Source organism: Tamandua tetradactyla, chromosome 6, assembly GCF_023851605.1.
Source record: "Tamandua tetradactyla isolate mTamTet1 chromosome 6, mTamTet1.pri, whole genome shotgun sequence".
NCBI classification, from domain to species: Eukaryota; Metazoa; Chordata; class Mammalia; order Pilosa; family Myrmecophagidae; genus Tamandua; species Tamandua tetradactyla.
The window spans coordinates 40,458,595-40,481,165 of NC_135332.1; the positions used below are offsets into that span (position 1 = coordinate 40,458,595).

The 22,571-nt window shown below is 44.4% G+C and overlaps 1 protein-coding gene across 3 annotated transcripts in view; it reads left to right on the forward strand.

Moving 5' to 3' along the window:
- Nucleotides 1-7,234: 7,234 nt before the first annotated feature.
- The window catches only part of YPEL2 (yippee like 2), a 54,029-nt gene continuing 38,692 nt past the window's right edge, over nt 7,235-22,571 (forward strand). The window contains exon 1 of one of the 3 annotated variants that reach the window (XM_077164974.1): nt 7,235-7,409. The gene's annotated coding sequence lies outside the window, so the exon portion shown is untranslated. Of the gene's footprint in view, nt 7,410-7,686; nt 7,977-8,004; nt 8,279-22,571 lie in introns of those variants that run through there. The other 2 variants (XM_077164973.1, XM_077164972.1) reach the window with 2 other exon arrangements.

Below are 22,571 nucleotides of genomic sequence, written 5' to 3' on the forward strand. Positions count from 1 at the left end.
ACAATTGTTCTTGCCTAAAAATGATTCCCTAATCCCTGTAGTTGGTTTTCTGAAAGCTCTAGCCCCCCATTTGCAGATTACTTGAGTCTTCAGTGTAGGTGTTCAATCTCTTCCATCACGCTTTGATTCTGCTTATTGTGACTCCCTAAGGGGAACTTTATCTGAAACTTTGGGACTCCAGATAAAGGACTATACCACTCTATACAGAACCAGACAATGAATTTAAGGGAGCAACAGCTGTCCTCATATTTCAGTATTAGAAGAATGGTTTTATTTAAACCCAGAAGAAAACAGTTAAAAGCAGACCTTTGAAAAGATCAGGGTGAACTAGCTTTTGCCCCTCTCTTTCAGAGATTTCACATACAGGACTTCCCAGGAATGGTCAGACAGCCACAGAGTTTGAAGAATACTACTCTAGAACATTTTAAAATTGGTTCAGACGGGGGTTTGTTGTAACTGCTGTCATGCTGTAAATAAGACTGCAGACCTAAAGATTAAAGAGACACCATGACCAGTTTGTCTGCAAGGAATCAAAAACAAAAGAAAGTATTCTGATCTACATCTTAACCAGAAGACAATGGAGTGGAGGGTTTTAGAGTTTGGACAAGTTAGACAGTGTTGGGTTGTTTTTATTTCATCATTAGAGAATTTTATTTTATTTTTGAATAGGTAATTGTTTTAGTTTGCTAGCTGCTGGCATAAAATATACCAGGAACAGAATGGCTTTTTAAAAGGGGAATTTAACGAGTTGCTAGTTTACAGCTCTAAGACCCCGCAAAAAAAATCCCAACTAAAATAAGTCTATAGAAATGTCCAATCAAAGGCATCCAGGGAAAGATACCCTGGTTCAAGAAGGCCAATGAAGTTTAGGGTTTCTCTCTCAAGTGAGAAGGCACATGACTAACACAGTCAGGGTTTCTCTCTCACCTGAAAAGGCACATGGTGAACATGGTCAGGGTTTCTCTCTCATTTGGAAAGGCATGTAATGAACACAGCATCATCTGCTAGCTTTCTCTCCTGGCTTCTGTTTCATGAAGCTCCCCGGGAGGCGTTTTCCTTCTTCATCTCCAAAGGTTGCTAGCTGGTGGACTCTCTGCTTCTCAGGGCTATGTTGTTCTTCTCTGCTCTCTCAGAATTTCCAGCTTTCTCCAAAATGTTTCCTCTTTTATAGGATTCCAGTAAACTAATCAAGACCCACCCAAATGGGTGGAGACATGTTTCCACCTAATCCAGTTTAACAACCACTCTTGATTGAGTCACATCTCCAGGGAGATGATCTAATTACAGTTTCAAACATACAGTACTCAGTAGGGATTAGAAGAAATGGCTGGATTTATAATATGGGATTAAGATTAAAACATGGCTTTTCTAGGGTACATACATCCTTTCAAACCAGCGCATTAATACCTATGCATGATGATAAATGTAAGGTAAGACTACCTCCCATCCCTAACATCAGTGACCCAGTTCTTCTCCCCAGAGGTACCCTCAGTTCTCTGGTTCTTATGTATTCTCCTAGAGAAAGTAAATGCATATTCAAGCAGCCTTGTTTATATATTATATATGTATATTAAATACATATATACTTTAAAATCAAATGGTGCACATGCATTCCTTTTTACAGCTGCATACTTCATTGTCTGTATATACTGTGGTTTGTTTATCCATTCATCTGTTGATGGGCACTTGGGTTGCTTCTACCTTTTGGCTATTGTGAATAATGCTGTTATGAATATCAGCATGCAAATATCTGTTTGAGTGCTTGCTTTTAATTTTGGGGGGATAAATACCTAGAAATTGGGACTGTTGAGTCATATGGTCATTCTATACTTAACTTTCTGAGGAATTGCCAACCGTCTTCTACAGCTGCTGCACCATTTTACAATCCCGCCAGCAATGAAAAGTTGTCTTTATTTCTCCACATCTTCTCCAACACTGTAACTTTTTTTTTTTTTGGTATGGGCAGGAACTGGGAATCGAATCTGGCATGGCAGGGTGAGCCACAGTTGTACCACCCTGTTTTTTTAGCCATAGCCATTGATTTCTTAACCATAGCCATTCCTGAGGTCACAGTTCCTCAGGAAGCTAATTATAGAATGGCCACAGGTGTATATCCAGAAGAAGTGAAAGCAGGGTCTCTAACAGCTATTAGAACACTGATGTTCACAGCAGCATCCTTTACAATTACCAAAAGATGGAAGCAGCCCAAGTGTCCATCAACCAACGAATGAATAAACAAAATGTGGTCTATATATACAATGGAATATTATTCAAGTATCAAAAAGGATTGAAGTAGTATGTTTATCAGGCTTTGATATTAGGGTATTAGTAGCTCCATAGAATGAGTCGGGCAGTGCTGCCTCTTGTTCAATTTTTTGAAAGGGTTTGAGGTAGGAATGGTATTAATTCTTCTCAGAATGCTTGGTCAAATTCATGTATGAAGCCATCCACTCAAGGGCTTTTCTTTGTTGGAAGGTCCATCAACAGGTGAGCAGAAGGCCGAATTGTCATGTGCATGTACAATGGAGTGTCATGTGGCTCATCTGTAATGCCAAAGATTTAAGATATCGAACATTTGGTTATGAAAGTTCCGAATAACTAAAACACCCCTGGATTGCTTGATAGTTTAGGGAGTTGGGCTTCTGTGGCTGAGTAGGTTCCTTCAGCCCCAGAAGGGACGGGTTGTGCTTTTCCCTGCCACACTGGTGAAAATGAGGACTTTTTACTTTTCTGATAAAATCATTTGATGCACAAAATTTTTTATTTTGATGAAGTACAATGCATCTATTGTTTTGTTTGATTTTTCTTTTGTTGCTTGTGCTTTTGGTAATTTCATGTTTGAGTAGATTTTCTTCTGAAAGTAATTGGGGTATTTGAGGAGAAGAAGAGGGAAGTATTTTTCCTCTTTGGTGGTGTAGAAGAAAGAATAGGCTTTGAATTCAGATGGAACAGTAGTGAAATTCCACACCATGAGTTTCTTTAAAAAAAAATGGAGATAAAAATACTTATCTTATAGGTTGCTTTGTGGATTAAATACATTTAGATAGAAAATGCTTTGTGTTACAATATGTGCTCAATAAATGGTAGCAGCTGTTTTGTTAAGGTAAGCTCAGGAGGGGTGAGGTACAACCTTTCCCCATTATTAGTCTGACAAGCACAAAATCAGCCACTTCCATATCTGAAAATGAAGAGACTTGGACAGGGATCAGAGAAAGCATGTATTGTAAGCAAAGAAACAAAACACTGTTACTATGATCTATCAGAAAGAGGATGGCACCGGACCCTTCTTTGGGATGTAATGTCATGGACTTATTTTGTGGGGATAGATGGGAAGAGGGGATCCAGTAAGGCCTGGGGGAGCAACTCCCCCTCTCCACCAAGGTACAGCTGCATTTCTTCCTAGGTGGCATTGTAATGTAGGGAGCCCATAGCCTTTCGCCTTGGGAAGTTTCCATTGTACTGTAATTAAGCATATGCTGCCACTTTTATTACAGGATATCTTGAAATTTCAAGTTTGATGTTGTCATACTACAAAGACTACTATTATCTGTTGATCAGTCTACTCTGAGAACAGACCCCATTCATTCCTGCTTGAATTTCCCATGGATTCAACTCAGATGTAAACCTTTGGGGAAGTCCCACCATGTGCCAGGTTTGAAAGCACAAGGATGATCTGATAAGTTTCCAGCCAAGGAGAAGCTGGCAGAGAAGACAGATAACTGATAACTTTTAATACAGAGTGTGGGGAGTTGAGTGATGTAATGGAACTATGAATAAAGCACTATGGAGGATATTAAGAAGAGAAAAATAAATTTTGCTAAGGAGTTTAGGGGAAACTCCTCCAAAGAAATGAGGATTGATCTGATCTTGACTCATCTGGCAAAAGGCTTTGTTTGGGATGGGGTAAGGGAGAATCAAGAGAAGAAGGGGAAGGAAGGAGGGAAAAAAAACATTTCAAGGAAAAGAAACTGCAGGGACAAAGGGATGAGTCAGTAAGCATGTTTGTTTGTTCAGCTATTCATTCAAAAAATATTTGTTGAGTGTCAAACACTTGTTCTTGGTGTTGTGGACACAACAACAGGCCAAGCAGACATGGTCCCTGCGATTCTCATGGAATTTACAGTTTAGACAGAAAGCAAACAAATAAATAAACAAGATCATTTCAGAGAGTGGTATACACTATGAAGAAAATAAGTTTGGGGCAGGTGTGATAATACCGTGGTGGGGGTGGGGAGCATGTGAGATTGGGTGGTCAGGAGGACCTTTCTGAAAGGGGCGTTCGACCTGAGAACAAAGTGGTATCTTTGCCTTCTAAGGACAAAGAGCTCTGAGTGGGGGCAACAGCAAATACAAACAGCCTACGACAGTACTGTTGAGGAGCAGAAAGAAGACGACCCGCTCCACTGAGCAGAGGGAGCAGAGGAGCCTGAGAAGTGGGGATGACCAGAGGGGTTGGCCGCCCTGGTGATAGGGCTTTGTGGCCCGCACTAAGGAGTTCATTTTGAAGAAATGCCATCCCGTGAGTGGACCAGAAGCAGGGAAGCTGTTCAGTTGGGAAGCTGTTTCTTGACTCCAGCAAGAGATATTGGTGACGCGGACCAGGGTGGTAGCACTGGGAACAGTCATGTTCAGAGTAAACACGAATTTTTGAAGTGGGGCTGACAGGACTTGCCAATAGATTGGTGTGGAGATGAGTGAAAGATGTAGATAATCATGTCAAATGCTATGACAGGCTGAGCAAAACGAGCACATACAGTTGACTTTGTTCACAAGTGGTAACTGCAGCACTCACGCACCAACAGTGGGAATGTGGGAATGTTGAGAGAGGACTCTGGAAAAAAAGATAGTGGTGAAGGCTTTGGGGGTGAATGGATTTGACCTGCAACACTGACCAGAGTTGGGCTGCTTATGACTGTGAGGCTAGGAACCTCCCCAACTTTTAATGGCAAGGGCTTTAAACAAACAAACCAAAACCCCGGCTAAATCTGAACAAATACATTTATGTCTCTCTGCAGCTCCCTATTTCCCTTTTGGCCCACAGGATAAATATTCTCACCACATTTATTCTGTCCATTCTCACAAGCTCTCCGTTGGCCTCAGCGTCCCTCCTCTCAGTTGAGTCTTTAGAATACCGCCATCCAAGACAAGCAGGAAATTTATGCACATAACAGGCACTGAGTAAATGCATACAGAGGGTAAGAGAAGGAGCTTCTACTACTTTGTTTTACTTCTGCCTTCCAGCTTAACAATCACAATAACTGGCCCCTTTTGGCTGGGAGGAGGCAACATTAGGCTTAACTTTCTTTTTTTTTTTTTTTGGCTGGCTGATTCTGTCATCTCCTGGTCCTAAGGTCCGTTGCATATACACAGCAGGCCTGCAGGGGTCCTCAGCTCTCCCTCTGCACCACAGCATCAGGCTGGTCCTCTTCAGCTAACATTATCTTTTATTTAAACAGAAACAGTAGCCACCAATCTTGTTACATAACATAACAATTTCCGAGGGCGTTAAACTAATGCAGCATCTACTGTTGGGGGTGCTGAGGAGCTGGCGTGGTGATCTGACGACACAAATAGTCCCTAGGAGTATTGCTGCAACGTTGTAACAAAAGTTTGACTTTCTGGCCTTACATAGAATTTGAGAGCTGGAAGAGATTTTAGCGATCATTCTAATCCAATCCCTCTTGTTTTAAAATGTGGAAACCAGGCCTAGAGAGACAAAGGCATTTATCCAAGAGCCACATCAGGGCTAGAAACCAAGCTCTTGATATTCTAAAGGAATTAATCACATCTTCTTAGGTTAAGTGTTAAACCTCTCTTGTTCATGATTCTGTCTTATTTAAAAACACATTTTTTCCCCTCTCTTGTTTGAGATTCTCCAAATGTATCAATTGTGAACAAGGACATGATGCTCTTTCTTACACTGAAACTGCAAATCATGGGCTGATACATATCATATATACTATTAAGCTGATGTACTTGAGATATTATTATTATTTTTTTTTAATGAAGCATTGGGACTGGATGGGCACCCACCATGTATGCTAACTGAATACAACTTCTTGGTCAAACATATTTTAAAGACAGCTGGGTGGAGTTATGGGTAAAATTTTGAGCCACGTGGGGCTCTACCAGCACCATTCTCTGTCACTTGAGCTCCCACATCTACGTGGAGACCCGTGTACTGAGGGGGGTTGGAGTCAGCTGCATCCCAGAAGTATCTCACATCCTGGTAGCAGCTCAATAAAACATGAGATTTTCTACTGAAGGTTTCCTCTTGCTTCCCTGTGGAGTCGCAGAACTTCAGTGGCTTTAAATACTGAGTGAAAAAAAGCTGGACCCTGCACCCTTCCCGTGAACCCTGCCAGCCTTTTTTCTCATACTGACCTGTTTTTCTAGAAGACTCTGCCCCCCACCCCCGTACCTCCCTGGATTTCCTGACTGCCTTGGGCTTATTTTTTAACCTCTCGTCCTTGAAAAGCACCACCCCACTGACCCAGAACGTGGGCTCCTCCCCTCTGGTCGTTAGGACCATCTTACTTTCGTGGGCAAAGCACATGAGAAAAGCCTGGAAAATAGACAGCTATAGGGGAAGGGGACAGAGCGTATTTCAGTTCCCTTAAAGCTTCTTTCCTACCCTTAACTCACTAGCGGGACAGAAAGAGGTGAAATGCCCAACTTTTGAGCCAGGCCTGTCTGTGCCGGTCGGGCGGGCACTATTTTATTGAACTCATCTGTCCCAGGGCCTGACAGCCTCTTGAGGTGACTAGGGCCCTGGGTAAGGGATGGCTAAGGTGGAGGGGAAACCACTCACCTGACCCTACAAACAGGAGCACTATGCAGCCCTCCCCCAAAACCCAACCTTCTGGGGATCTCTCTGAGACATCAGCCCTGACCGGGAGACAAACTCCAAACAGAAATAAACAGCTTCCTCCTTGGCGCTGAAAGCCCACCCATCCTCATCACCCGCTCTCCCCGCCCCTTTGGCCAGTTCCCCAGCTGGGCCAGGCCGGCTGGCGGAGCCTGGCGGGGCAGGACCCGACGCGCGCTCCGTCCGCGGTACCCCAGCCCGGCCGGGGCAGAGGGGTGGGGGGGTGGGAGGGAGGGGAAGCGGGGGGCGGAGTTCCGTTCTCCGCTGATTGGCTCGGCGCAGATGGGCAGCGGCCGTGCCGGGCCAACCCGCGGCGTGTTGCTATGTGCCGAGTGGAGGGGATAGGCGCGGGGGCGCGTCCGTCACCCCGCAGACCCCGGCCCCGACCCGGAGGGATGTGGAGTGTCGGCGGCGGCGGTGGCGGAGACTGTGGCTTTAAGAGCGTGCCCGGAGCGCAGGATCCAGCCGGGCCGTCGTTGGCCGCCGCGCACCCCCGCGGAACCGAGACGAGCGCTGGCCGGACGGGGCCGCCTGCTGCGGGGTAAGGGAGCAGGGCGCGCAGCGCGGGCTGGGCGCGCGTGGGAGTGGGGCGCGCTGTCAGCACCCCACCGGGCGCGGGGCTTCGGCCCCCCGGCGCCTCTGGCCGGGGTCCCGCGGAGCGCGCGGCGGTGTTCGCCCAGCGTGGCGGTGGAGGGGTCCCGCGTGGGGTCCCGCGTGGGGTCCGCGGGCGCCGGGGGCGGGGAGCGGGCCGCCCGGCCACGTGACCGGAGTGTTTACAAACACTGGCTGCCCCGGCGCCCGCGGGGAGGATGGAGGCTGCGCCCGCCGCGCGGCGGGGACCCGGTGAACCTGGGGTGCTGGCTTGGCGGGCAGGGTACGAGGACCCGGACGGGGAGACTGGGTCGCTGCTTCCTCCTCGGCTTTGTTCCCGCGGATTCGGTCTCCCTGGGAGCCAGAAGGGGGGCCACGGACGCTCTCTGTCCGCGGGTGACGCTGGGTCTCGGTCGGAGCCTCTTGGGGCCGGGAGGCGCCGCCCTCCGCGCCCCCGCCTGGGGAGGACTGGCCGCCCTCGAAACTCCCGCGAGCGCTTCGCCGGCCCCGGGCCGAGGTAACCGCAGCCGAGTTCCTGCCTGGCCGCTTCCCGGCGTCTCCCGGCCTCTCTGCCAAGGGGGTGGCGCGCGTTTTCTCCTGCCCGACAGAACGTAGGGGCCTCTCCAGCGAACACCTTCCAAGGACTGGGGCTGAGGGGCAGCCCCCACCTCTCCTCGGCCGCTGATTCCTCTGGGTGTCTTTCCCGAAGTGCGGGCTTTTCTCCAGTCTTGGGTGAAGGACACCTATTCTTTCGGACCCCTTGCCCAAGGGGCTGCCACTTCTGGCGTCACCCTTTAGCTATAGAGTTTTAAGAGCCAAGTGAGTGACCTCCGTTTTTTCTGTGTTCAGTATGTAGCTGACCCTGTCACAGTCCCGCAGCTGTCGAATGGCACACGTGAGCTTTACTGGGGCCCTTCTTTTCTAGCCTCCTTGTTGACTTGCCCTCTTTGCATCCTAGTAGGCTCTTTCAGTGAATCCTTGCCTCCGGTGAGTCTAAAGGCTAACAAGACAGCTACTGTCCTTTTTTCCCTCTGCCCTTCCTCCCTTCTTCCTCTCTTCTGGTCCAACAAGATGTACAGGATGGGGCTCCCTGTTTTAGAGCATTGTGCAAGAAGGGAAGCTGACTGCTTCCTTCAGCTCCACTTGCTCGCAGAACATTAGAGGTACAAGGAACCGAGGGAGTTAAGAAGTTAAGTGACTCGCCCAAGGTAAGGAACTTCACTGAGCTCAGGGCTGAGGCTTGGTCTCCACGCTTTTTGCTACCCAGTGCGCTTTTGCTTCTGTGGTTACACACCTTGGATTCTCCATCAGCGGACTTGACTGCTTCTTTTCCTGGCTTTCTTTGCACCCACTTACTATCACAAGACTGTCCATTCCTCTCCTCGTTTTCTCAGCACTTAATTCTGAGCTGAGTCTTGTCTCCATAAGGGACATTTTAATCTTAACTATGTGTTAGTTGGCTACAGGTTCTTTCCTGAGGAACAGGTCTAGCCTGAGAGGAGCTGCGCAAACTTCCCTCTGGCACAGTCTCTTAATTCCAACCTCATGATAGGGTCTCAGGCAGGAGGGGAGTGAAAGTTGGGGCTCCTTCCCTTCGGCAGTGGACTTCACCTTATCTGTTTATGATTTTGTAACAGCATTTCTTAGATCTGTCTTTACCTCTGTGCTTGAGTTAACATCAAAGTTCCAGTTACCCTTACTCCCTGCAGTGTGCTGTTTTTTTTTTTTTTAAGTTTTTTCCTACTTAAAAAATATCAACAGCTTGTCATGACCCATTTGTTGATTTCCTGACCAAAGGGGTCATGACCCACAGTTTGAGAAACTGCTCTAGGGCAGACATCCTCAAGCATAACTATGCATAATTATGACCTGGGTAGTGTTTAAAAATATAGTTTGCGAAGCTGTTCCAGTGGTGTTTATTTTGGGGGGGCATAGGAATCTTTTTTTTTTTTTGCAAGAGCAGGCACCAAGAATCCAGCCCAAGTCTCCAGCATGACAAACATACTGCCACTGAGCCTCTGTCGCACTACCCTTTTTCTTTTCTTTTTTTTAAATTTAAGAATCTCATTTTTGAAAAGTGGTCCAGGAGATTGTGCTACAGGTGGTTGATAAAAAGCCCTGAACTAGTTGGCAACCGGGGCAAGGAACAATGAATGGTATTGATTTGGTTTTGAAGTGAAAGCCTTACTCAAGTGTGTGGCGCACGCTCTGGGCAAGCCTATGACCACTCAGCTGCCAGCCACACATACTAGTGTTTGCTTTTAGCTGCCCTGAAGCCTTGCCCATAAGAAATAGGCACCTCTCCCCCTGCACCCCACTCTACCCCATCCCAACCCTCCCCAGCCATTTGACCACTGCTGTTCAGTATTCTGTACTGTACCACTGGATGCTTCTAGGTGCGTGGCGGGTGTGAGTAGTGCTGATGAGTTGCTGTGCTATTCACAGATGATGTGAATTTTCATGCTTTTTAATGATTTGAATGGTTTTGAGGCAATGACACAGTTTTGGGGTCTGACTTATTAAGGATTGACCAACAGAAGGAAAGGATAATTTTACTGATTTTAATATCAGAGTCTTCCAGGCTGAGTAGCATGGGGTGGAGTAGCCTGGTGACTTTCAGTGGGAGATTTATCTGTTGTCCATTGTCAATAAGCAGAACCATGAGTTCCAAATCTTGCCTCCCCCAACCCTGGCTCTTTCCTGATATGGCTCCTGTGTGCGGGTGTATCCTGTTAGTCATCCAGTTTCTGAAGCTGTTGCATTTACCTCTACCTTCACATGAACACACACACATCTGATAATGGCCACACAAAGGATGTGGCTGTTACCCTGTTAGTTCCTCTGTCCAAACACAGTGGTAGAAGAAATTTCTTTGAATTCATCAAAGCTGCAATTTAGCTTCAAAAAGGACTCCAAATTGTCCAAATTCTAATTCAGTTATGGTCCTTTTTTTTTTTTTTTTTACCAAAGGTATGTCTTACATGGGAACATTGTTGTGGGATTGTTTAAATTAACTTTAATAATCAGTTTGACCAAGCAGCTTACATATAGAATGTTGAGTTTCTAGCAAGTGGAAAAAAGAAAACAAAGGAAGATAAAGGAACTAGGATAGGAAAAGTAGAGGAAAGAGTTAAAGATGAGATAGGATTCAAATGGAGCATCAGGATCTGTCCTGTTTGTAAATGATCTTGGCATTTCCCTAACCAAATCACTGGGTGCTCAGACATCTGCACTCTGCTCTGGTAGGATGAAAGAGTATAAAACTCTTGAAAAGGAAGCATCTTTTTGAACTTTAGCCTCTGCTGATGGAAAGCTATGAATTGGAAAACCAGGGCCTGCAGGGTAAAGGTATTTAGTTAGTTTTCAGTGACATTTTCATGGTGACCCAGTTATCTTTAACAAAAGGTGACACGTACTTGAGTCTAAAGGGCTCTACCTACCTGAATTTCCCCAAAAGCTGTGGATAGTCATAGAGGGTTTAAACATTAATAAGATTTTGCTACTCCCCTGCTTAAAACCTTCCAATAGCTTTGCACTGCCTTGGGACACAATCCAGCTCCCTTCCCTGTAGGCATTGCCCAGCCTTTCTCCCTCCCTCAACTTCTGCCACCTCATCTCTTCCCAGACCCCTCCTCTCCCACTCTGCTTCACTCTGTCTGGCTGGACTGGCTTTCTTCAGGTTTCTAAAACATTCCATGCTTATACCTGTCTCAGAACCTTTTTACTGATTGTCTCTGCTGAATGCCCTTTCTCCAGGTTTTTGCCTGGTTGTGTCCTCTTACTTGGGTCTCATTGAGCCCCACCCTGACCAGTTATCTAGAACAACTCCTCTCCTTTTCCTCCTATCTCAGGCTCTCGTCAGCACCTTAACTCTCTTTAATTTCTTAATTCTCGTTAATACAATCTGGAAATATATTGTCTACTTGTTTGCTGGAATGGAAGTTCAGTGAGAGCTTGTCTTGCTGACAGTGCTTGGCACAGAGTAGTCATTGGATAAGTATCTGTAAATGAATGAATGAGTAACTAAAAAGAGCCGAAGTTAAGAGTCTCTAGAGTAGGGAATAATACTTTTCTTTTCAAAAGAGGAAGAGGAAAAGCAAATTCTCTTCTCCCTTTTGCTGGGATAGGTTAGTGTTTCCTTGGATTTACTTTTCAGAGTTCTACTTTTCACAGTATTTTTCATCCCTTTATTCCTTCCTTGGGTCTCTAACATGTCTAAAAGCTTCATTGTTAGCTTTTTGTTAACAATTCTTGCCTTCCCCGGGAACCTTATTCTAGGCCTCACTGTTTTCTCCAGACAAACATTAGCTTTTCTATCAGTAATTACATTTAATTAATACCAGGAGGTGAGATGGATGGGAGGATTAAATAAGGAAATGCATGGGAAACACTGGGCACGGGGCCTGACACATAAGAAACACTTGGTCCTAACTATAAATAACAATATTAATGTTAATTATTGGATTCCTCCTTTCTCTAGCCAGGGTCAGGGAAAAATTGAACAAATCTTAAATTAATATGAGTGAAAAAATGTCATATAGATCTATCAGAACTGGAATAGAATTTAGAGATCATCTAATTGTAAATTGACTACTGCCTAACTCTTAACAAATACTCATTTGGAAGAAGTATTAGTTATGGAAGTATTTGGAAGGGCATGCTGTCTGTCTGTTCTGTCCATTTCTTAGTTTTTCCCTTGGGTTAAGCTGGGGCATTTATTTTAGCCCCTCCACTGAAATGAACTTCAGTGTCCTTCCCTTTGCTTTTATGGAGGGACAGCATCAGCAATAGCTTTATGTCACTTACTGCTGCATTTCTTGCATGGATTTATATTCTTGAAGACTTCAGCTACATTCTCATTTAATGTCCCCTTTAAGAAGTTCATAGGAGAAATTTCTTTCAGAAACAAACGCCAAGAAAAGCTTTGTCTCTCCAGAGAAACCTGGTATGCTTTTTCTCTGTGGACCATAGGAAATTTATAACTGATCATATTTCTCATCTTGCTTTGGCTGCCAGGAAGCACAGAGCCAAATTTGTAGTTTAATTTTAGTACTGAAGGGCCCTAATTTTTTCCAGTGTTGTTAAGCTTGTAATTTTTATTCTCTAATTTTAATCTGATGCTTTATAACTTTCTCTTAATTAGATGTATACTGGATTGGGTACTAATTCATTTCAGGTGTTACATTTCAGATATACAAATATTGAGCCTCAAACAGGCAAAAAGGACTTGGTGAAGACACATAGCTAATTAGGGCAAAGCATAGACTATAAACCATACTCTTTGTTTCTTAGGCCAAGGACTCTTTCTATTACTTCACATTCTGAAGAATACCAATTATTCTAACCCTCACTAGCCCACAATGTTTCAATACTAGACTATCACCTCCTCTCTGATGGAGCAGAGTTCTGCCAGGGAAGGACCACCCTGCCACTGCATTCCTGTTTTCTGACTGGGTCAGCAACACTTGCACCCTTCTGTCTCCTGAACTATAGGGCATTCAGCCCTCCTGCATGATCCCGAGAATTTCGTGTATCATAAAAATTGCTGTAAAATGACCTGCAAAATGATTACAAAGCCACAGCTTGATAACTCTAATTTGGATGCACAATGCAGTTTATGTGTTTGCTCAATCACAGCTGCCAATACAACTAATACGCAATAGTGAGGTCAAGGGCATGTGACACGTTTAAAGGTGGAAGGTACTATAGTCTCTAAACTCCATTGGCCCGAAGTTGGACATAAGGCAGGCAGGCACCTTTAGAAGTCTCAGTAGTGGGTCTGATGCAGCATCAGTGGAGGGCAAGAGGCACTGGTCACAGGGCGGCGGTGAGGGTGGCAGCAAGGCTCATGGCACAGCATGGGCATTGCTGAAGCTCACCGAAGCTGCGTCTGCATTAGATTTTTATGCCTCAGAGTTCTGTCCTTAATGTCCTTATGGAGGGAGTGTCTGTCTGGCAGGCATCAAGCCAGTCCATATCAACCTGGCAGGATTGTCTGGTTATCACTTGTTATGCAAACATGTTTTCCTGAGCTTGTTTACATTCTAATTGCTGTCAGTGTGTTTATGATGCTTTGGGAATTCATTTCAATACAAAACATCAGACTTGGTGACTTTTATCTGAAACTAGATTGCCCAGTCTGAGTGAAATTAGTTCCTAGTGTGGAGTTCCTTTGTCTTTTTTTTTTTTCTCCTTAGAATAGGAAGCTTTGCCATCCAGATGGTGGATGGGGACCACTGAAGGGGAAGCAGGGTCTTCCAGGTGTGAGCAGTAAGTAAATTAGGTTGTATTAACTTTGTTTTATTTTATCTGGTTTGAAATTAGTTACAGGAAGTATGGACCATCCTCATGATTTAGTTTGTTTTGTTTTCCCTAGGAGTTCTTGTTAGGAATACCTGGGGCAAGGGATGAGAGGTTTAAAGCACTCCATCCTGCCTGCCTCAGGAGCAATGATAGGAATATTTTGGTTCCTATTTTGAGGTAAAAAACAAGAACCTCTGGCCTTGGGCTGAAACTCGATCTTGGTTTTATTTTATTTTCTTGGGTAATAATCTTTCAGCTGATAATGAGACTAAGACTATAGACCCTGCCCCTAAAAGCAAATGCTCAGATAGGAATGATAAAGGCCTAAGGTAAATAACCAGAGTACAAGGCAGAAAGAGTTTAGAGTCAATACAGGTTTACCTAAAAGAAGGGTGGGCTTTTTGGAGATTGGGCTGTGAAAAATGCAGAGGATTAAAACATGCAGCAACTGTGGGTACACCAGAGGGAGCAGTGTGTGCAAAGGCACAGAGGCAGGAACAAAAGAGGGAATATGCAGGAAATGTTTAGTAAGCGTCTGAGTTAAGAAAGGAAAACACTACCAATACATTGTTAGCTACCGCTGCTGCTACTCCTTGGAAGCGGACTGTGACTGCCATTCAGAGAACTCTTAAAAGATGAAACTCAAAAGTTTCTCAAAAGTGAGACTATTCCCAGGGATTCTCAAACCTCTCTTCCATAAGAATTCCTCAGCTTCACCAAATAGCTACGGAATCAGATCTTTAGGATGGGGAATCTATAATAAACAAAACAAAACAATAACAGTCCAAAAAAAACTCTTCCCCAAGTTTCTAATGTAGTTACCTTCACACGTGCTGGAGGTCTAGAGACCATCCACTAAGCCTCCTTCTTTGGTCTGCCTTCACTTGCTCTATTTTTGCCTCTTCCATTTCTTTTATGTGTTTCCTGTGTGTCATCCATTATATTGTCTCACCTCTGTCTCTTCTTGAATCACTTTGGTCTTTGTTGGACATTCCTCCCTAAATTGATCCACCACCAAATGGACCATAAGATAGAAATAAATTCTCTCTCAATGTTTGCTTTATTAATGGAATAAGCATGTCTATTATATTTATTTGAGAAAAATTTAAATAAGCCCTTTAGGTTAGTTCATTTTGCTTATGCGGTTCTTAATTTGATTTGAGACTCTTAGAGGAAAAAGTATGCCCACATTTGACTGCATGCTTAAATCTAAATACCCCATTAGCAGAAAGATGATTAACTGAAAAACAGCTTTTGTATGCATGTGTTCAGTCTCCACTTGTATCCTGCCTTTTGGTTCAGGTTATTTCCTTCCCTCTTTTCTCCTGTTTATGCAAAATTCAAGCATTGAGCTGACCCTGAGAGTCTGATGGTGTTTTAAGAGAACTTGACTTTTATGTTTTGCTTTATAAATAGTTGTCTTGGACTTTCTGGGAGCCATTCTGCTGGAAGCCTTCGGGGCTCAGGGACCAGGGATTCGGGACTTCAAGCCCCTCCCTGGCTTGTCTGGGTAGGAAGGAAAGGATCCGTGTGGGGCTTGGGTGGGGCTGGGTCAGGATTCAAATCTTGGCTCTGGTCTTTTCTAGCAGGGTGACCTTGAGCAAATTGCTTAACCTCTGGCGCTTTTTTCCTCGTCTGAAAAACAGGGATAATCATAATACTGTCTACCTCTGGGTTGTTGTGGGGATTAACTGAGAGATGATTAATATCAAGTACCTGGCCCCTAGCCTGCCCCATAATAGGGAATTAATAAATTGTAGAGTCCTGGAAGCTTATAGGCAGTTGCAACTCCCTCCCTTCTTCCCTCCTTCCTTTACTTCCTGCCTTCCTTCAACAGGTACTTTCTGAGCTCTTACTGAGTGCCAGGCTCTGGGCTAGGTATGAGAGATGATTAACTGGATATATTCTTTGGCCAGGAATGGCTCACAATGTAGTGGGAAGACTGACCCGTAATCAACTAACTTTGTGGAATTTTCTTAAATTATGTGAAAAAGCTGCACTGGCAACTTGCTTGTCTCTTCTTGGTATGCCAAACCTGAAAGGAAAATGAGATTTTCATTCTTATTCCCACACAGAGAAAAAAATCCAGAAATTTGCTGTAGAACCCATCTCTCTTACCCCACTCCATCCTCTTTACTCTCCTTCAATAAATGGCACCACTAGGTGACAATTTAATAATTCCTAGAACAACACATATCCATCTTTGCACTAGTGATGGCTAGGACTTTAGACATACAGGCATCATTTTTTGAAAGTGCCTTTTCGGAGTCTTTTTTGCTTCTGTGTTTTAAATTCAATCTCCAGATTCCAGTTGTGGAAAGGCAGGAAGCCCAGCCACCGTGTCAGTCTGCGGGTTTTCAATTTATTTGAATTGGGAGATTAAAGTGAGAAAGTCAAAGGCATGCTGACAGATGAATAACAGAATTGTATTGGTAAAATTTGGGTAGATGGTTTCTAACTAATTGAGGCCCCAGCTTTGCCTTGAGGACTAGCAGTTAAAGACAAATCAAGGTCACACAATGCCCATAGACCAAAAGACTCATTCCTTTATTCAGCAAATATTTGAGTGACAATCAAATAATCAGCTCACTTTAAAAATACAACTGTGGTAAGTGCTACCCGCATGGTATCGGGGATCCGACTTTCTGAGGGGCACAGGTGTCACGGAAGGGTTCCCTGGTGGAGTAACTTTTGAAAATAGACTTCATCGCTTACCATATTTTCCAAGGCCTTATTTTCTTGATAGAGCTTCCAAATGGCTATTTTTCATTACAGTTTAAAGTATAACCTTGTCTGGAGTGAGAGGAATGAACTAGATTCCTCTCTAGGTCCCGTACCTTGGGAAAAAATGTATTGTTTTGTTTTAACCAGCATTGTCATCTCTGTATTGATCAAATACAAAAAAAGGGGCTGATGGCTGGAGGAGGGTGCAGTGTCCTGGGGCCTGGGGGAAAAGGGCAGCTTTGGCCCTCTTTTGAGCATGGAGTAGAGGCAGGGGTGAGGCAGCCCTTTGGTTCTTGGCCTGAACTAAGTCTATTTCATTTTTCTCTTTACTCAGTCTTGCCTGGAGTAGCAGTTGAGACTGCCTCCAGGGGGGTTTTAGGGACCAACCTGGGAGAAGTCTCCTTGCATATGTGAAGGGGGAAGTCTGAGAATTTCTCTCAGGGGTTCAGAAGTCACTGCCAGCCTGAGAAGAGCTGCCTAGGAAGCTGCCCTAGGTGGCTGCAGAAGCAATATGAAGAGCCAGACAGGCAGATGGGAAATGCTTCTGCCATCAGACAGCAGCAGGGTTAAAAAAAAAAAAAAAAGGTTCATGTAATATGGCTCATCTGCTCCACAGTGCAGAGTTTCAAACCCAGTTTTCCAGCCCTGGTGAGCTGGCATCATAAGAATTGCTGGTTTTTTAACTTGAGGAGCATTCATGGTGTGTGAGTACCAGGAAATGCCCAGAATTAGGTATTTTAAATGCATTGAATAGCGGCTAAGTAAGGAGATTAAAAATCACCAGTTTTACAGGGCAGTAGACTTTCACTGATGTTCATTCATTTTACTCAGGTAACATTTATCAAGGATCTCCAGTGTGCTGGACCTTGTGCATGTCCTGGGGAAACCAAGGATGGGTGAGACTTGACTGGACCTTTGTCTGTAGGAAGTTCCTCATCTGGTGGGAAGACAGACCTATGAATGTTGTGATAAAGTGCATTCCGGAGAAAAATATTCTTGTGCTAGGAGATGGGCATCCTCCACCAGCACTGCCTAGGGTCTTATTTGAGATGGGTATGAAGGGATGAGTAGGCAATTACCAGGCAAAGAAGATAGGCTGAGCCATGACAGGTAGCAGAAACAATTTGAGAAAAGGCACAGGATAGTGAAAGAGTTTGTTGGGGAAACAGGGGTTAGGAGTAGATGGGGACAGGGGTGCGGGTGGGGGTGGGGGAAGAGGTAGTGGTGATAAGAAACTAAAGAGAATCCCAGGCTCTTTGGAGGTCACTTGAGGGTTTTGACCATGTCCTGTAGGCTTTGAGGAAACCACGGGAGGTTTAGAAACATGAGAGATGTGATTGGATTGTGTTTTATAAACAGAATTCTAAATGGCCTGAGTCGGGGAGGCCAGTTAGGAAGTCCTGAGTAGAGAAGATGAGGTTTGCACAAGTGCTGCTGTTGGTGGCTGTAGGGATGGCAATGGGAGCGTGGATTTAAGGGCAGAACCGGCAATCAAGGGGACAGATAACATATATGACATAGGATGAGACAGTAAAAGGTGGTTCAGGATGAAGGAACAGAATTGGGGTGAAGGTGAAGGGAGTTGGGGAGGATAGTTTTGTCTTTGGATATGTTTAGTTTGAAATTCTTTCCTTAACCATTAGATAGAGATATCCTTGAGGAGAGGGGCCAGGGCTCAGGAGTGGGAGGCAGGGGTTTAGAAGACTTGTGGATATAGATGAGAATGCCTAGGGGAGCACGCAGCCAGGGGCACGCTGTGGAAGCACCAACAAGGGGGAGGATGGAAAAGAGCTGCCAGCAAGATGGAGGCCCAGTTGGAGAGGTGAAAGAAGAACGAAGAGAGGTGTGGTGAGGTCCCAAAGGAAAGTTTCAGGGGAAAGCAGCCCACGAGAGAGTCGGAATGCAGCACCAAGGCCAAGTGGTGTTCGTATTTGGACTTGGCATGTTGGATACTGCCCATGTTTTTGTTATTCAAAAGCCTGGTTGTGATAAATTATATGCATGGAATGTTGCCAGAAGGCTCTGTAGCTCCTCCAGTCTATCACAGAACCCAGTCGAATCATCAGAAATCCATGTTCTTGGGCTGCCTTGATTTGTCCCCGTGTAGAATCTTTTACTGAATTGCATTACAGTGTTTGTTACAAAATAATGCCTGTTATGTCAGTTTTCGCTAAGGGACACTAAGAAAAATGGTCTTGGGAGATTGTTCCTGGTAGGAACTATTGGTGTGTGCTGGGGAGCTTGTTCACCAGTTGTTCATTGACTCTTCTACAAAGACCTGCAGAAAAAATTTTTCTCAGGAAATCGGCATCAGAACAACCATGGTGCTTTTATTCTGTGAAAATATAAATGTAATAACTGCTAATACTTTCTTTTTAGCTTTGGTTGCTAGGGAGTTCAAAGTCAATTTTTCATTTGACCTTCAGTAATTATTTAACAACTTATCAGCATGCATTTCTATGTCCTAATACTCCTTTTACTCTCTTCCTCCACCCTAATTTTGTAATGTTTTAAATCTCACTATATTGCATGTTTTTGTAAGCACCTTAAATCCTTATTTGAGCTTAGAGTTGTATAAGAAAAGAAAAAAGGAAGTCACCGATGAACTTATCTTCAGACAGTTTAGGCTCATTTGCATTATTTTTTATTGAAATTGTAGAAACAACTTGAAGGAACATCTGATCTCTTCATAGCCAGCCAACAAAAGCTTTATCTATGTGATGTCTATAAATTCCATGCAAGTTTTAGGAGGTTCATGGGGGAGCTGCCTTTTTTCTATGCAGATGTCCTAAGAGATGCAGGCCCCACCTGGAGGCCTCCCCAAACAAGATGCTACACTAAGGGCCATGTGGCAAATAGATTGCTCTGCTAGCACGTTGCAGAGGCACCATCCAGCTGCCATCACTGAGTAGATTCTGTGGGAGGCTGGCATATTCCTTGACCTTGCTTGAAAACAAAGCCTTACGGTGTGAAAGTTGGTGGATGGAGGCTGTCTCCTGGGGGAGGATTCAGTGGACACAGGCAACATCACAAGTGCTGGAATCAGGACCTAAAAAGTGGAAGGAATCCTCGAGATCTTGTAGTATTATCATTTGGCAGATAATCCCCTTGAAATCACGACTAGGCCCCTGTATCGAGGATAGAAATGAATGAGTGGTTTTGTTGATGGAGGAGGGTTTCTTGAATAGTCAAGCTGAGTTGTATTATCAGTTGGATTTAAAGTATCACCTGAGTCCAGTGCTATAAAAGAGGTAACAGAATAATGACGTGGATTTTCCTGTGTGCCTTGTACCTCAGCTCCATGATCATTTGAATAGCCAAGTTTTCAGCTGTGGCCCCCATTGTTGGAATTAGTAGTCGGTGCAGACCCACAGAGGTAACTTTTCCAGGGCACTAAGTGACGGGGGTCTGTTTGAGAAGACATAGCAATAATGCCAGATACTCCAGCTGAGCCCCAAAACCCTACTTACACCACAACGTCCCGCTGAGTGGATGACCTTAGGCCCTCACCCCTGACCACCATGCGTAAACCTGGGAAACAGAAACGCTCTTCCTGAAGGTCTTGTGAACAGGAAAGGTTCACCTCCCTTGCTGGTGAGGATGATTATAGCTAATCAGCGTTACCGAATGTTCACCATGTGCCAGGTGCTGTGCTCAGCGCTTCACTTGCCATTCACTCACTTGATCCTTTGCTGCTCCGTGAGGGAGGTGCTGCTGTTATCTCTGTTTTACAGGCAACTTGCCCACAGTCATGCAACTAGTGAGAAGAAGAAATAAAGCCTTAGAAAAACTGTGAGAAGCGGTGAGACTGTTACCACAACAGCCCAATATATATATTGCTGGTTCTTCCCTCCTAGGTTCTAATATATATATACATATATATATATTTATTATTCCCAGCAAATACAAAGAATGGCCATGTATGCCATTTGATTTATATTCAGGATTTAAAAAATCATCTATAGCCAAAAAGAACTCTGGCTTTTCTGGGCAGAATCTGAGTGGTCGTTGCAGGAGTCGAGGGTGGGGGAGCGGGATTGGATGGTCCATGGGGACCCAGAGTAAATTTGTCTCCAGCCTCGTTACTTGGAAGGAGAAGGAAGGGGCCTCGTACTTGCTCCCAGTGTGGGTAGGTGGGCTCTCGTCAGCAGCGCAGTAGGAGGCAGAGGGAGGCCTACTGTGTGCCCTGTGCTGCCGAATTCATAGTTTCAAATGCCACTGAAATGTGGTCTCTGTCTTTGGAGCTTATGGTGTAGTAAAGGATAGAGATTTAAGAAAGTATCATCTCAGTAGGTTAAGTATTAGTATTTGTATGAGAACAGTACAATTCTCATTAAGTAATTGAGAATACTGTCAGTATTAGGTATTGAGTAGAATTGTTAAGGATGTTAAGCGCAGAGGAGGGGCCAATAAGCCCAAGGCCTAGGTGACGTTTGAGCTGAGTCTCAAAGGTAGGAGCTTGGTGAGGAGAGGTGGGAGGGGCCTGTTGGGCTGAGGGAATGGTACAAACAAGATTATTTAAGCATGAAGTGCAAGCGTGGTGTTTTTGGGGGAAGCTACATAAGAGTTTGACCCAGGTTGTCAAAACCCAAGCACTTACAAAGATTCCTAACACGTGATAACCCTTAAATGTCAGTTGAATAAATGGACTGTGGAGTATGAGGTGGTCGAGATGAGTCTGAGACATACGTAGTGTCCATGGTAGATGGGTGTCAGTAGTAATACACCTTTGCATTTACTATATACTTACTACTGTGCTGAGTGTTTTATGTGTATTAACTCAATCTTCAAGTAGCCCTATGAGGTAGATATTTCTATTCTTTTTTTCTTTTTTTTTTTTTGGAGAGAGAGGTTAAATAACTCGTCCACAGTCACATAGTCAAGTGATAGAACTGGGATTTGATCCCCAAACACCTGTTTCCAGGGCCTGTCTCCTTAATCATTACCCTGTCTAGCTGTTCTGAGGACAGTGAGAGTGATTATGTGGTCAGATGTTTTTTAAATAGCACTGACTGAAAGGCAGAGGCTGGTTTAAGGGAGGAAAGAGACTCAAGGGCAACCTGCCAGAGCGGGTAAATCAGAGACGCTGTTTTCCCTGCAGTGCTTTAGGGGCTTGAGAGCATGGCCTCTGGGAAGCCATCTCTTAAAAGGACATCAATACTAATTAGGAGAACAGTCCTTTGATTAATTCAATGTCATTCCTGACATCTATTTTTTTTTTTTTTTTTTTTGCATGGGCGGGCACCAGGAATCGAACCTGGGTCTTTGGCATGGCAGATGAGAACTCTGCCTGCTGAGCCACCATGGCCTGCCCCCACAACATCTATTTTTAAGAGTACTTAGAAACAGACTAGAGGGTGCAGCCTGCAGGAGCCTACCTCTTTTGGTTTGCTAAAGCTGCCAGAATGCAATATACCAGAAATGGATTGGTTTTTCAATGGGGATTTATTAGTTTATAAATTTAGAGTTCTAAGTCCATGAAAATGTCCAAATTAAGACATTGAGAGTAAGATACCTTCTCTGAGAAAAGGCAGCTGGTATCTGGAGTTCCTCTATCACATGAGAAGGCAAATGGTGACATTTGCTGGTTCTTCTCTCCTAGGTTCTGATTTCAGTGGCTTCCTCTCAGCTCCTGTGGGTCCTGGCTTGTTTCTCCCAGGGTGTTTCTCCTTAAGCTCTCTGCTTTTACTGTCTTTTATCCTCATCGCAAAGGAATCCCATAAAGGATTAAGACCCACCTTGAATGATCTGGGTCACATCTCAGTTGAAATAGCCTAGCCAAAAGGTCCCACCCACGATAGATCTGTCCGCGCAAGAATGAATTAAAAGAACATGGTCTTTTCTAGAGTATATAACAGATTCAAACCAGCACATTGCCCGAAGAGAAGGGTGGGACAGTACCTGTCCATGAGGAATTTGGTAACATATAGAAGTCAGGTTCAACTTGAATATGAAAAAGGGAAGAAAGTAGATGTTCTGAAAGGTTTCCAAGCTCTATATCTGTCTGTGTATTTTTGGGTGTCCTTTTTCTTTCATTCATTTTTTTTTTTAAGCACCAGCACAAACTATTATCTCTTTGTTTTTC